This window comes from Cryptomeria japonica, chromosome 8 (assembly GCF_030272615.1).
Source record: "Cryptomeria japonica chromosome 8, Sugi_1.0, whole genome shotgun sequence".
NCBI classification, from domain to species: domain Eukaryota; kingdom Viridiplantae; phylum Streptophyta; class Pinopsida; order Cupressales; family Cupressaceae; genus Cryptomeria; species Cryptomeria japonica.
Window position 1 is genome coordinate 243,800,976 of NC_081412.1, and position 10,430 is coordinate 243,811,405.

The window sequence follows — 10,430 nt, forward strand, 5'->3', positions numbered from 1 at the left end:
TTTTAATAAATTTTGGTATTTTTCCTTGACAAGATAATCAACCTTATATTTTAGTGCTGATGACCTACTTTCAATAAAAATAAAATATAAAACATAAAAACTAATTAAAATATTAGATGATATATATTTTGGAAAATTCACTTATAGATTTATAAAAGGGTATTTTTACATTTCAAAAAAAATATTATTTATAAGAGTAGGAGTTTTTGAAACATCGAGTTTTTTTTTTTTTTTTTTGTGACTAGACCAAAAGTATTATTAAATATATATTTAGTAGACACTTCCAATTGGAAAAGTTGCGAACCATATATAACTTAGCTATAATGAATCTATATAGACCATATGTTTGACTAAAATTAATTTTTAGTTAGAATTACTTAAATTCACTTGTGCTAATAAGTTAGCCTGAAACGTGACACATTTTTGTGCTTTTACCTTTATATCCACCAACCATCCTCCTCCATTTAACAATGGACTCACATTTTTTCCCCCAAATTACAAGTATCCTATTTTGGATCAAATGCTAACACAAAAATGAACTATCAAGGTAAAGGCTCATGCCTACATAAGAAAGGGTACCTTGGATCTCATTCGTGTGAAAGAAAATCCACAATCTCATCATCTTAGTTACATATCATAGGGAACTTCCTCCAAACATGTTGGTTCAACTATTGCAAAACCTAAGCATACTTTAAAACCTACCCTACCATCTTCCCATTGCTTTCTCCTCCAAATATTTTAACACCATCACCCCTAAATCATCATATCAAACCAAAGAAACTATCCATATTCCTCCATCCTCTACATCTATTTTGGGTCACACTATCCCAAAATTTACCATCACATATCCCCCACACACTAATTCCTTTTTGGGCCCTTATATCACAAAATACCATCCTCCATCTTTCCTACTCGTCCTTTCATCTACCAATCCCATATCCCTATTACCCATTATAAATATCTTGCCATTAATTCCCAATCAGGATAAATACATGCACATACCCACACATCCTATCCAACATCCTACCTCCTATAGTGTCATAAATTGTATCTACATATAATTTTTTCCTCACCTAGACCTCACTTTGGTGCTTTGGCATCTGATACCCAATGTTTGTCCCGATTCTACTCACACTGCCTATCAACCTCACATTTTCATCTCCTTCACTATCTCCCCCTTATGCTGAAGGCTTGATTCTTAGGACTAGGACACCTAACGCCCTGGTCCTCCTAATCAGGACCCATTTTGGGTCCCCATAATGGTCACTTCAAGTGAGCGATAAATTTGACTTCATGTTAGCCTACTTGAAAAATTTCAGTAATTTTCAAGTAGTTAAGTATGAAAGGAGGTCTACCTCTCTCATTTGAAACCTAACTTTTTCAAGAGGCAAAAAATAAAGATTCTAATTCAATTCAAGTGAGAAAGCAATCAGTCATTCATCAAGCATTCAAGCAAAAGTAAATTCAAGTTTGTGCATTCAAGATGGCACCTATGATTAATCTTCTTTGAAGGCATTTTAAAAGACATCCTGATACCTTGCATGAGGATCAAACACAACTTCATCAAGGTATATTTCAATTATCAACACTTTTGTTTTAGATCTAGCCTTTCCCTTGAAAGGAAATCATTTTGTAGCAATTTCCATTTCAATTTTAAGGCTAATTCCTAAACTAGGGTTTAACCTAAGGCATATCCCTATCCCCACCATCTTTCCTTCTCTTTTTGTGTGTAAAAAGTAGGTAAATGAGTTGTACTCATAAATTCTAGTAGAGTTGACAATGATGAATAGGTTTAGCTTTTGATAGAGGAAATTTTGAAGGACCAAGGAGAGTTTGTCTACCTAGTCCCAAGAAATCAAGTAGAAATTTGGGAATAGGTTTTAAACATATTCTTTTGCCTAGGTCTTAGTTTGTGGATCTGTGGGATATTTGTAGCAGTCTATTTTTGCCAGTTGAATTCAATTATTCATACTTTTACCCTAATTTTACAACTATCATCCAATTTTCAACTAAGGAAGAAGATTACTACCTAACTAATCAATCTAATTAGAATTTCAGCCCTTTCCTTGATTGTATTGTCTCTAGATCTATTAGGTTCACTCCTCTTTCAATGTAATGGATAAATTTGGCTTATTAGTGGTTTTATTGTCTTAAACCCTAATTCCTATTTTTTCACTCATTACATTTTGGTGAGCTCAGCTCCTTTCATGCTAATTTTTGATTTATTATCACAAATATAATTTTTATGCATTTTAACATTAATTTTTAAATACAGCTGGGAGAAGTAGGAAGTGGCAATGGGAGAATTCAAAATTCAAATTCTCTGAAAGGTAGGAACTCTGGTTCCAATGGTGGGAGTGGCTAGAATGAAGGAGATGGTCCTATGGGAGAGAAGGACAAGCCTCCGGACATTCTGAAGGCCATTGACATTCCATAGACTGGTGGTACTCTGCCAGAGAAGAAAGTGGGTTTTGGGGTTTTGGGGGAGGGGTCTAGCGGGGGGTCTAGCTCACGTGAAGAGACCTTGGAGAATGGAAAAGAATCTAGAAAATGGTCATCCCTTTTTGGAACAAAACCATCTGGTAAATCCTCTTTACCTCCTATCAAGAATATTTCTGATCCAACTGGTGGAAAGTTCGCTATCTCTATCCCCGATCTGGTTTTGAATCATAATATAAACAGTATGTCTAACTCCCTGGTAGGCAAATTTATGGGTTTGCATCCAAACATTGAAGTTGTAAGGTCTTATGTCAAACGGAAATGGGCTCTGAAGGGTAACGTTGAAATCTCAGCTTTGCCTAAAGGCCTCCTATCTTTTACCTTCTCATGTGAAGAAGATAAATTAAGGATACTTTGTGGTAGTCCCTGGATAGTAGGAAAGACAACCTTGGTTCTTCGGAAATGGCATTTGAATTTGAACATGAATGACTCTCTTCTGGCACAAGTTCTAGTTTGGGTAAAGTTACCAGGTCTACCTCTTGAATATTGGGCAGAAAGCATCTACTCAGGAATAGAAAGCTCCTTTGGCGAACTCCTCTCTATAGACCCAGTCACAGCTTCAAGAAGGAGACTCACTCATGCTAGGTTTTGTGTAGGGATAGCCCATGATGCAGACATGCCGAAACAAATAGATATAGTGTCAAAGTTGGGGACATGGAAATAACAAATAGAATATGAATCTATCCCCTTTGCCTGCTTCCATTGCAAGAAAGTAGGTCACTGGGAAAAATCTTGTCCTATCAAGCCTAAAGGAGAGCTCAAGTAGACTAAACCCCTGGTTGAAGGTAAAAAGGTACCAGATAAAAAGGTATGGCAAGTTAAGAATTTAGAAAATAAGGAAGCCGACTTTACTGACAATAATTGTTTTGAACCCTTGGGGGGAAATAAGGAAGTGGTATCCTCAGCTTCTATCTCCAATCCCCCAACCCAGGAAGTATTGAGAAATAAGTCAACCAAAGCAAACAACCCTGTGACAGAGTAGATCCGAATAAAGGAATTGAAAGAACATATTGAATCTTCAAAAGACATAGCTGAAGTGGTTATCGCCGATACTTATGCTGATGAGGAAATGTAAAAGAAAGAGGAACAACATGAGGAAGGGGAGATCTTTGGCTCCCAAGAAGAAGAGATTGACTCTTCCCTGCTCATGATAAGCTCTGAAATGCAAGAAGCCCAAAAATGTGCAATACTGGGTATGAACTTTTCGGACTCAGATCAAAACTCAAAAATAGTAAACAATGCTTCACATGATTCTAGATTCCCTAATTGGGGCAATGAAGATGAAATATCCAGAATCCTCAGTAATCCGGAAGTGGTTCTCGAGAAAGAAGTTGACTGGAAAATACCAAAATATAGGAACAAGAAAGGATCCACTCCCTCAGCTTCTCAACTAAGGAAATACAACAGAATAGCTCAAGTAGATGTTGGGTATATCTCCTCTTCCCCAGGTCGATCCTCTAACCTTAAAGTTAGAGACAAGGAGGCCAGTAGGAACATTGCAGATGAGACTCAGAAGACTCTTAAGGAGTTAGGAATCGGTAAGTAACTATGAAGATTATCTCTTGGAATATTAGGGGACTTAATAATCCTCATAAACATGATATCATTAGGAATATGATAAGGGATAGTAAACCTGATGTTTTTCTAATTCAAGAGACCAAAATGAGTAGAGAAAAAGTTGAATCTTTGAAGTTTTTTAAAAATGGGAGTATCAGTGGTGGTAGCTCAGAAGGTGCTTCGGGAGGTATAGCTACCATTTGGAATCTTAATAGTGTCAAAGGCCATGTTCTTATTCAAGAAAATAATTTCTCTTGCATTAGATTTGAGCATTTAAAAGATGGAACTTCATGGGTCCTCACCAACATTTATGCACCCAACACCTTGAAAGCTAGAAACTCCTTCTGGAAAAAACTTATAGAAACTAGGGACAACTTCAAGAATCTTAGTTGGTTGGTCATGGGAGACTTTAATAATCCTTTGAGAGAGGAGGAAATTTTTTGTGGAATCCCCTCTCAATTGGAAAGTAGGTTGGCCCTTATGGACTTAATAAATACACAGGCTCTCAACGATGTGGAGCTAAAAGGATGCAATTACACATGGACTAATAGGAGAACTGGTAATAATCTTATCCAAGTTCGCCTTGACATGGCTCTTATTTCTGATGAATGGTACAGACATTACTTCTGCTCCTTGTCTGCCCACATCCGGGTTGGGTCAGATCATTTTCCCATCACCTTCATTGCTGGCCCAATTAATAGAAGAAGACATTTTCCTTTCAGATTTGAAAAAATGTGGACTCATCACCTTGACATCAATCATAATATTCAGAAATGGTGGATTATCCAAGTAGAGGGAACTGCTATATACAGAGTTGTAAAGAAACTTAAAAGTGTTAAGGACAATATAAGACTCTAGAATATATCTATCTTTGGGAACATTTTTGAGGCCAAAGGTAAAGTCTAGGATGACCTTAAGAAAATACAAGACCAAATTCAGAAGGATGGTTTCAGTACTATGTCTATAGTTGAAGAAAGTGAGACCCTTAAAAAATACCATGAAATCATTACTAAAGAGGAAACTTTTTGGAAGCAGAGATCAAGATGCATTTGGCTAAAGGAAGGAGATAGGAATACAAGATTTTTTCATATGTTGACGATCAAACATAAAGTGACAAATAGGATTACAAAATTGGTAGTGGACAATGGGGAACTGGTCAGGAGGAAGATATAAGGAATGCGACCAAAAGTTACTTTTTAGAACTTTTGAGGAGGGATCACAGGTTGGATGTTGATGCTCAATCTTCTTTTCTTCAAAATATTCCTTGTCTCATTGATAAGAAGATGAATGCCTCCCTTTCTTCTATTCCTTCAATCTTGGAAATAAAAAATGCTAATTTTTCTTTTGATGGTAACAAAGCCCCCGGTCTAGATGGCTTCCCCATGTTCTTTTTTCAAGATTTCTGGGACATTGTAGGGAAAGATGTTTCCAACGGGGTCAAGGAATTTTTTGGGGCTAGAAGAATTTTGAAAGAAATTAATGGCACTTTCATTGCACTTATTCCTAAAACCCAAGGTGCTGACTCCATGGACAAGTTCAGACCAATCAGCTTATGCAATTCCTTTTATAAGATTATCTCCAAGGTTCTTACCACCAGAATCCTGACTGTCCTTCCTTCTCTAATTAATCATCAGCAAAATGGTTTTGTCCCAGGAAGGCAAATTATCGACTCCATTAAAACTATCCATGAGAATATTCATTCTCTTGTTAGGGCTAAGAAACATGGTCTCATCCTCAAGCGTGATCTCTCTAAGGCCTATGACCGGGTTGATTGGTCTTTTCTTGTGAAGGTTCTTGTGGCTTATGGTTTTTCCACCAAATGTGTTGACCTCTTCAGTCAACTTATCACCTCAGCCTCTTTTTCTGTTCTTGTCAATGGTTCCCCTTCCCCTTTTTCCAAGCATCTAGAGGACTGAGGCAAGGGGATCCCAATTCCCCTATCCTCTTCATTATTATGGCTGAATGTTTTGGTAGGTTTATGGAAAACATGGTTATGCGAGGATCTTTTAAGGGACTCCAACCTTCTTCAACTGATCTTATCTGCTCTCACCAACAATTTGTGGATGATACCATTGTCACGGGGGAGTCAAGTATCTCAGAAACTAGAACCCTGAAGGACACTCTTTGTAAGTTTGCCTCTGCATCTGGTCATCTCATTAATTGGGTCAAAAGAAAAGTTTTTTTCATCAATACACCAGAGAGAAGACAACATAGAATCAGTAGAATCCTGGAATGTCGGATTGCTGATCTTCTTGCCACTTATCTTGGCCTCCCCTTGGGCATTGCACCTCCTGATTCTTTTTGGAGCTCTCTAGTGGACAAGTTTTATAAAAAGCTAGCTGGTTGGAAAGGAGCCCTTTTAAGTCAGGCTGGAAAGCTTCAACTACTTAAAGCTTCTCTTCAAAGAATACCTATCTATGCCCTAAGACTTTTTAGAATTCCAGTCAAGTATGCTGATGCAATTGAGAAAATTCAAAGAAAATTTCTATGGTCAGGGGTTGAGGATAAGAAAATAATGTCTCTTGTGGCTTGGGATCAGGTATGCAGACCGAAAAGTAAAGGTGGTCTAGGCCCGAGAAGATTCCGGATCTTAAATGAAGCTCTCTTGTCTAAACAGGTTTGGATAATGTTCCACTTAGAGAGCGAATGGTGTAAAATCTAGCGAAGGAAGTACTCTCTTCTGTCCTCCTCTCTTTCCTCTTTTATCAATTCTGAAATCAACATTAATGGGTCCCATATCTAGAATCATGCTTCTAAGTGCAGAGATAACATTGCTAAAGGGGTTACTTGGAAAGTAGGTAATGGTAGGAAAGTTAATTTTTGGGAAGACCCCTGGCTTTTTGATAAACCTTTGACTAATTTCCTAGATTGGGCCCCTTATGCCTCCTCCTGTGTTAGAACTTTTGGTCCTTTAGTTGAAGGGTATTGGACTAGTAATAAATGGAAGAACATAGAAAGTATTCACCCAAGCCTTATCAAGCTCAAAAATCATCTGTCTTTAGCTTGTTTGAATAAAGAGGAAGACTCCCTCATTTGGAAATATGAACCGAATGGTAATATCACTGTCTCTTCAATGTATGGTGTTCTCTCCCCCGCCCCTTCTGAAAATCCTTTCTAGTCTAAAGCTTGGTTAAAGGGTCTGACCACCAAAATCAACTTTTTCTATTGGACTATTCTTCAAAACAAAATCTTGACCTTAGATAACCTCAAGGGTAGAGGATTTGCCTTTCCTAATAGATGTGCTCTGTGTCTTAAGGAGGAAGAGTCAGTGGACCATTTGGCTATCCACTGTTCCTATTCTGCTTCTATATGGGAAAGATTTCTTAAGAGTTTTTGCATTGATTGGGTGTTTCCTAACACTATCAGTGAGTTGTTCTACTCCTAGAATTACCATTGGTCTAACTTTTTTTTGAGATCTCTGTGGCAGCTATCTCTCCCTCACATTCTATGGGGATTATGGAAAGAAAGAAGCAATCGTATTTTTAGGGACACTTCTCTTACTCAGGATATTGTGTTCCAGAAAATACAATGGGTGATTGTGGAGAACATTGGGATCATTGGGGGTCCCTGCTTTTCGACCAACCCATTGGAATCTCACATTTTAAGTTCTTGGAATTTGAAGAATGCTGGCAATTCTGACCCCAAGCAAAACAAAAGATTAGAAGCAAGATGGCAAACTCCCCCTCATGGTTGGTTCAAAGTCAATTTTGATGGTGATGCAAAAGGTAATCCGGGCCATGTGGGATGTGGAGATATTCTTAGAGATGACAAAGGTATATGTAAAGAAATGGTTGCTATTCCAATAGGAAGCCAAACAAACCACAAGGCAGAAGCAATGGTAGCACTCCAAGGTATTCTCCTTGCAAAAAGATGGAATTGCCCCTACATATGGATTGAAGGGGACTCTAACAACATCATCAAAAGCCTTAAGGGGACCTCTAAGCCCTCTTGGTCTATTAATAACATTATAAAGGCTGCTAGAGGCCTCATTAACACTTTTGAGAAAAGTTACATATCTCACATCTACCATGAAGCGAATGGTTCTGCTGACTGGGCAACCAAAAGCGATGGTCAATCAAGACAAAATGATTACTTGGAAGGGAGAACATGGCCTCCTAGAGGATATCAGATTAATCATTTTTAAGGACCGATACAATAGCACCCCAAAGATCATTAATGTACAAAACAATAATGAAATGGATTAAAAGGAGTACTTCGAGTAGTTATAATATTGTCATCATCATTTATTATAACACTCAATCTATCACTTCCCATGCTTTCTAGGTAAATTTGGTAGCTCCAAGAAACTCTTTGTCTAAAGCTCACTGCAAGTTTCAACATTCAGCTCTGAATAGCGAAAATATGGGCGGAAACAGGCGCCGCTGCGAACCTAGCAGTTGTAAGGAATGGAAGCAAAAGGAGGCAGTCTAGAATATTTTGCAGAAGGGAGGGTTTTCAAAATTTATGTAGAGGCTCCATGGACGGGATGCCACAGTCACTAATTTATTTTCTAAAAACTAGAGAAAGGGCAAATTGAAGATGGGAGACTAGTCTATTGTCATAGATGAAGACCTTATTGCCTAGGCCATGGGTCTCTGAAGGGAAGGAAGCAACTACTACAGAGATAGAAAAGTGAGCAAGGAGGCCATTGAAATATATCCTGAAATTGAAAAGGAGAAAAAATTCCCAGTGAAGCTAAGTAAAACTTACTATCCCCCTAGGGCTTTTGTTAAACCATGGAGGGAGGTCCTTTTTGTTACAATGCGCTATATTACTGTGGATGGTAGATTCACTAAAGTATACAACTACCATTTTGTTTTGATGAATCATTTTAGGCATGATGAGAAGGTTAACATTCTGTGTTTTCTATTATGTTCTATGAATGCCACCATTAAGGCCTATAAAGAGAACCCTACGGGTGACACTGCCATGCATCAAGGCTTAATGGTTCTTATTTATGACCACCTCAAGGATAACCAAACAGCCCACCCGCAACCCTCTATTTCTGAGTCTGAGGGGGATGGGTCGGACTCTATTTTTTCTTTGGATGAGAGTTCTGATAGTGATCCAACGAGCAAATATTAGGAGAGTATGGATGACTCAGAAGTTCAAGTAGGCAAGAAGAGGAAACATTTGAAAACCAGGCCTTCCTCCTCAAAGGGCAAGAAATCTAAAGGCAAAATTCTCTAGATAAGCTCCTCCTCCTCCTCCTCAGAGGAGGTCTTTGAAAATTTAGAGAAGGAGAAACCCTAGGGTTCTCTAAAAAAGAAAACCAAAGCCCATACTCAGACCAGAAATAGACAAAAGAGAAAGGATGAGAATTTGAAGGAGCTGGAGGAACATAACTAGAAAAAGATTTCAGATGTTGGTCAGAACTTGGAGGAGGTGACCATTGGAGAAGTTCATAGGGTTGAAGATAAAGCTACTATTGGTGACACCCCAAATAAGGAACAAGATAACTCTGGTAAGATAGATCCCCCTCAAACCCTCCTCCTGAGGGTTTGAAAGGTTTTATGGACACCATGGAATGGTTAATCACCAGTTACAAGAAAACTGTGGATGACAACAAGAAGCTTAGCCACAGAATCCAGATTCTGGAAACTATCAACACTGGTGAAGGGAAGAATATGGTAGATTATATGGAGGATTTGACAAATACAGTTGCTAAAGCTGAAAATACAAGAGACTGCTTCAACCGCAGATTCGAGCAAATCGAGAAAGACTTGTTGGAGAGGAAAGTGAATGCTAATGCTATGGATCAAACTATGTCGAGAACTGTCAGTAAAGTTAGTAAAATTGAGGAATGTCTCAAAAGTATCGCAGAGCAAAGCTTAAACATTCTGAAGGTCTCTGCTATCAATACCAAAACTCTCATCAGCAAATTGGATGAGGAGAAGGACATCCTGGAAATTGACCCTGACACTGAAGGTACAAGAGATGTTCAAGGACCTAGAACAAGAACTAGAGGTAAAAAGAAGGAGAAGAAGCCTAATAAGGACCTGGATGAACTCAACACTATTGCGGCCACCTATGACCAGTTGGTGATTAAGGCAGAGGACCTCCTGAAGACTCTTTAACTATGCAGTGTTTTCCTGGTTTCTGTTGTTTTATTGTTTCTATCTTTTGTTGTCCTTTCTGTTTACTGGTCTTTTTGCCAGTCATTTTGTAAGCAATTTTTTATGGTCTGGATACTCTATGATGATACTTCTTAATCTCCTATGTTAAAGGTTTCAGGTCCTGAAAACCCATTTTTCTTATTAATCAGAACATTAATTTTTACACTCATAGATCTTATTACAATTGAATTACATAAATTTGGTGGTTAGTTTCACAAAAACCCTAATTTATTTTTATAAAATTGACTTGTGGGTTGC